This window comes from Gavia stellata, chromosome 8, assembly GCF_030936135.1.
Source record: "Gavia stellata isolate bGavSte3 chromosome 8, bGavSte3.hap2, whole genome shotgun sequence".
NCBI classification, from domain to species: domain Eukaryota; kingdom Metazoa; phylum Chordata; class Aves; order Gaviiformes; family Gaviidae; genus Gavia; species Gavia stellata.
In genome coordinates this window covers 30,621,233-30,627,446 of record NC_082601.1, presented here as the reverse complement: position 1 = coordinate 30,627,446, position 6,214 = coordinate 30,621,233, and positions in this window count along the sequence as shown.

Sequence of the window (6,214 nt, the reverse complement as noted above, 5' to 3'; positions counted from 1 at the left end):
AAGGGTTTCTGTGAGCTACCAGGCAGGTTGCAAGTGTGTTCAGGGAAGCCAGGCAACACATGAGGGTCAGGTGTCTGCATCACCTTCCTTAGACCACCACTGCACAAACCTGCTGCTTTGGACAGGCTGTTGAGGCTTCTTTGGAAAGACCCCAAGTAGACCTTGTCCAAGGATTTACTGGTCTCTGCTCTAAGGATAAGAGACAACTTGCAGGCTCACCGCTGTGAAGCATCAGCCTAGCCATGCCAAACATGACTGCTGGAGACGTCTGCATGCTCCTGCTGAGCAGAGTGAGCCTGACACCCTGGCTGAGCATTGGATGAGGCCTTGGCTGCTAACAGCAGCGGGGCTTGGGGCTTTGCCCAGCTTTGCTTTTTTCATCTTCTCAAAGATCACATCCTCTTTCTTAGTGATGGCTCTCTGGCTCTCCTGCAGGCAAGGTCAGACTGAATGCAAGGTACAATGCATGAGGACAGCATGGCACAGCTGAGACGAACTGATGTCTGGTTGAGATGCAACCAAACTAGTTAAAAGCTCCCCTATCCCCCATGGCTGAATGTAAGGAGGATTCAGAACACTGCTTGATCCATTCTTTCTAAGTAGATGTTTTCCCAAATCAGAGAACCCCATGCTCTCACTTCATCACACACTCTGCTATGGTAATTAGTTTAACTACAGGGCTAGTATATATATGTGGAGAGAGAAACAAAATCATTTTGTCACTGCCTCTCAGTGCATGAATAATCCATGCCAACATGCTTTTCACTAGCTTTTTAGCTTTCTTAAATGTTATAAAAAACAGAAGCAAAACAAGATTGTCAGCCTGAATCAGAAGCTGGGAACTCTCTTCTCTGCTCTCTTAAGTGTTCATCACATATTCAGGATGCTTATCATCCTACAATATGGCCATAAAATCTACATTATTGAAAAATTGGATTTATCAAATTAATTTACGTCAACAATTGAAATAAATATTTTACAGCATATAGTTCTCTTATACTCACAGTATAGAAATTGTGCCGGTGGCTCGTAGGAGCTATCAGTGTTTAATGTTTGTAAACCAAGAGTTTCCTTATATAGTTCGTACACATTCTTCTGCCCTGAGACTAGAAATACAGAAACACATGTTACATCTCTATACACAACACAAATACAGACAAATCTCTGTATTATATTTGCAAGCTCTGTAAATATGTGCTAAAAATACTAAGTTTTTGGAAGATAATTTTAAAGAAAAATTACTTGCTTCCTTAAAGGAAGGAAAGTTTTATTGTTGGAGGGGAGGAATTGTGTGCAAATTATCATTCAGCATCTTTCTTGCAGGATACCTGGGGGAGATTAAACTGTTTCTTGTTTAAATGAACTAGGCCACTTCTCTCAATGTTACCGAAACCAAAGATTCAGAAATGTGGGGGACAACATGCCTTTTCTGCTGCTCATTCTCTTTCCTCAACAGAACCCAAGGGCAGTTGCAGTCACTCTCAGCTGGTGAGAGCTCATGTTGGCGAACCAAGCTTGACTCCAGTTGCCCCTCTCCTTCAGCAGCTGGACACTCACAACGAGGTTATTGCTTAGTGCTGCTGCTGTCATTTAGCATGTGCTCAGAAAATCTGTATGTGTGGAAAAACATGTTGCATGTAGGTGAACTTAGCACTAGCTTCTAACAAAATTAAGCTTGTACTTCTCCCAGGTAATTATGGGTGCCGTAAACGCACAGTTCTCAAGCCTGCAGTTAAGTATTGCATTGAGGAACAGGGTTTGTTTGTCAAAAACGTGTTATCTTAACGCCAGTGAGGCATTGAAGCCTCAGGATGTTATTTATATGACAACTTTTTTTAAAGATTGTACTTCATAAAATGTGGCAAGAGCGCATTTTGCTTTAAGTTGTCTTTTGCTTATCCCATACAGTTTGATTTATGTCCAAGGTCCCATCTGTTGTTTTTTGTTGTTTTAATCTTAATACTTTATTTCAATCTGTTTGCCTCCTCAAATCCCCCCAGATATTCTGGAATATTAACTAGGATCTTACAGGTTTTGTGTGAAGCAAATTCTATTACATTTGTCCTATTTTTTTAAATGTCTTTTTCTCCTGTTTATGTTGAACACCCACATAAACAAGCAAAACAAACTCACTCTGCAGGGGAGAGATGAGAAATGCAGCGAAATATCCTGGGGCATAATCTAATGTTTAGATTAGACTCCCAGAATCTTTAATCTTTCAGCCTTCAATATCACTTGCAACAACTGTAGGTAAAGCAATTTCAGGCAGTATATTACTCCTTTACATGTGCTGCTTTGCATTCATATAATTTTGGAATAAGACAAGAACATATTTGAAACTACTTGGAGCACAGTCATTTTCCAGAAGGTTTGCTATTATTACTATTATTTTTAACAGTATATTTTTCATATAAGTATTACTATGAGCAGTGAGAGGTTCTACTCATAAACTCTCAGTCCATAGTACAACAAAACTCCCTAAGTATTAGTTGTTCTGATAGCCGTACAGCGGGATTTGGGCCTATGAACGTAGATAAACCTCTTTGACCCTTGTTTCTCTGCTTTTCATTCGGGGTTACTACTTTGACCGCTTCCCTGACTTGTTTACATCCCTATTTTCAACAGGTTGCAGATTAGTTCATGCAGCGCTGTGTGTTTTATCAGTCTGCCTTTGAGGGCACCCTTGATACGCTTCCAACACTTGGATTGTATCTGCAGCTTTTACTACACACCGTACTTTACAAAAGAACCAACACCTTGCATGTAAGGGGATGTCTGCAATACCGGGATTCCACCTCCCAACAATGACTACAAAGCAGTACGTTTCAGCAGGCCTCTGGTTAGGTGCCGAGTGCCTCCAAGTCGGTGGGAGTGCTCATCACCTGCTGGGTATGTGAGCATACCAGGATCTGCTCAGCGCATGCGGGCCAGTGGGTTGATTAAAATAGCAGGTAGAGACGCAGAGATGGATCCTGCGTATGTGGGATCACGTGTGACTCCAATGAGTTTGGAGTCACTGAAGTGGCTGAGGTCACTAAACGCTGGTTCAGGTGATACTGGTAGAAGGCTCACAGCGTCTGCGACGACAGTGAGTTTCGTTCCTGTTTTTTGGATCACTGTTGGCACCATTACATTAGGTGTTATGGCCAGAGTAAGGGCATCATGGATGTGAAGAAACCCCAGCCTAAAGGCTCCATGTGAAACCCTATGAAATGTGTTGTTCAAAGTTGGCTGGGACAGCGTTTGGCAAAGTCTGAAGGCAGTAAGGGGTGTGACAGCTGAAACAAAACCCAGAGCTTGGGAGATGTGAATTACAACGATAGTCTGGGGTGATCTGGATCCAAGTTATTCGGGGCTGGGGTTTTGTTTTGGTTTTTTTTGTGTGATTAAAAGTTTCAAAACTATTTTCAAGTAATTCATAATTCTGCTTTAGTTGTTTCCATTATTTCTGTAAGGTGTACGAGCAAGATCCTGTTGTAACACATTTGTTACAGTTTAAACAAATAAGTGTATGAAGTACATGGTGTTTGATTATGTCTGAGTACGTGACTTTCCATGTTGAACTTTCACATCTAATGTGTGTAAAGCAACTGCTGATGAGAGGTATACATAAATGCTTTGCTTTGTATTCTCATAAAAACTGTGTGGAGCAGTGCCATTTTTTGCAGTGTCACAATAATGTGGGAAGTACTATAATTGTGACAGCTATCTTCTGCATTCAAAGTCGTGACTTGGCTCCATAACGTGCATCATGCAAATTAATATGAATCAATACCTTTCGTTTTGGGCCTCTTCAAAACAGTAACAGGAATTAGAACGTGTTCAGAATATTTTATGCCTTAAAAATATCTTTATGGCACACTGCTTCCAAACAGACCCAGTACTTCTAAGGGGGGATAAACTGTCCAAGGGATAAAAGTCTGCTGAGCAACTGTACTGGCACTGGCAGTGGGTGCTGTCACAGTAGGAAGAACTGCAAAGAGGATTGCATCTTCTGCTCTTGACTGAAAATTGCAGCAAAGAAGTGAAACAAATGCTGCATAGGTTAACCTGCTTTAGGATCACTGTGCACTGTCCTGGGCTACCAGCAAAGTGGCAGGCAGGTTCCATTTATTTCTCCAGACGTGTGGGGGTGCTGGTTTTCTACCTCCTGGGCATTTACCTGTGGAGCACTATGAAGCTCAGGTTCTCTTTTTCAATATATACATGGAGTCACCGAGGGAATCATGAGATCCCCTCACCTCCAACGCTGGTGGTACACAGCCCATAATGTTCTCTGCCTCTCAGTCATTCCTGGTGAGGAGAGCACTGTCTCCAAGATACTTCACTAATTAAGTGGGTTATCTGGGATTTTGATGCTTTGCCACATTGTACCAGCAGTGCTTATGACGGCTACAAGAAAAGGACTGGGAAGTGGCCCTATGTGTGTAATTTATAAGGTGACTTAAGTAAATGGCACACTTTAAGAAAGAGATACAATAGGACTGATGGTGATCTGCCAGTCTTCTGGTGCCTTCCCTTGACATAGACGCTTTCAGGGGTAGCCCAGGATAATTCTCAAGACTGGGCACAGCCTCTTCTAGCCAGTTTTGGTTGACCCATCCAGCTGTCCCGCAGGCTATATTACTAGTATTTACAGTACCTGTAAGCAAGCGTAATGTCCTTCAAAAAAATGTAATTAATCCAGAATGCAAGAGCTACATTCATAACAACCTCATCACCAGAAACACATCCGTCCTGTTCTCTTTTGCCAGTCTGATTTCTCATAAAAAGCTCTTGACTCTGACAAGAGCTTTATTTAGCCTTCAAGGCTTTAGGTAGGCCGGTGTCCAGGCATCCTTAAGAAAGGCCTGTGCACATAGTCTTGCTTTTCAGGTTTGTTAAACTCCACAAGGATGGGGCTCTTCAAAGGGCAAGGTGGGCCTTTTTAAGTGAAGTAGGCTTCAATCAGAAACAGCAAAGGGGAATGGAGGAGAAAAAAAAACAAACACAAGCACAACCAAGCTGAAGAAAAGAGAGAATGCTATGTAATTTGTTGCCATGCCATTTGTACCATAGCAATGGTATTAAATTGCAACATGCAACTTGTAGGGCAATACTGAAAAGTATTTGGGTAAGTTCTGGTAACCCAGAACTGACATTTGCAGTAAAGACAGAGAGAGGATTTATTGATTCCTTCGTGTCATGAAGTGCTAAAGTGTGTTTACCTTCCATTTAAATAATCCAAACACGTGAACTAAAGCCTATTTCAGGCATGTATTCACTTCTCTAATGTGTAAGTCAGGTTAAGAGGATGCCGGCAGTTAACAAGTGTTTTTAAAAGATTACAGTGAAGATGCAACTAATCTAATGGAGAAGAGTAAGCACAGCAATTAAGGGAAAAGGGGGTCAAGTCTGCCTGGATATCACCCACGTATCTGGTGTCATCATCGGTAACGCTGAACTGGTGGCAAAGCCATCGGATAAACCGCTGCTGAGCCCTCGTCCTCTCGTATAGTGCATTTACAGCTAAAAGTAATTGAGCAGCCCCGTTTCTAGCGCACAGCCGCCTCCTTGGGACAGGGTCCGAGACGAGGGCAAGCCGCAGCCGCCACCCCTGCCGGGTTCCAGACTTTCCACGTGACCGTGCACACCTCGCCCAGGCCCGGCGCTGCAGCGGAAAGCCGAGGAGCGGTCTCACGGACGCCCCAGCACCGCCTGCGCCCGCCTCGCCCCCGGGGGCAGGACCGCGGCCCTGTTTGCCCCCGGGGAGTCTGGGGGTCGCCCTCGGCCAGGCCTTCCCGGGGCCGGGGCTGCAGCCCAGGGTACCCTCGCTTGCTCGCTCGCCCCTGCAGCGCCCCCGCCCGCCCCGGCGGCACGTGCCGTGGGCAGCGCGGGGGCTCGCGGCCGGCCGCGTGTTGCTTTAAGCGCTGCCCCTCCCCCTCCCCGCGCAGGCTCGGCCACTCAGGAGCGCGCTCCGCAGCCAATGGGAGCGCCGTAGCTGCGCGAGCCGAGCTGCGGCGCGCCCAATGGGAGGGCGCGGGGGGCGGTGCGGGCGGCCGGGGCACTATTGTTGATGAGGCGCACGGAGGCTGCGGAGGCAGCGCGGGTCGCCCCAGGCTGGGGACGGCGGCGAGGAGGGGACGGGGCCGCGGCCACCGTCGCGGTCGCCTGAGGTGTTGGACCCCTGCGAGGACTTGCCTGCGCCTCGCGCCTTTCCTTTCCTTCCTCGCCA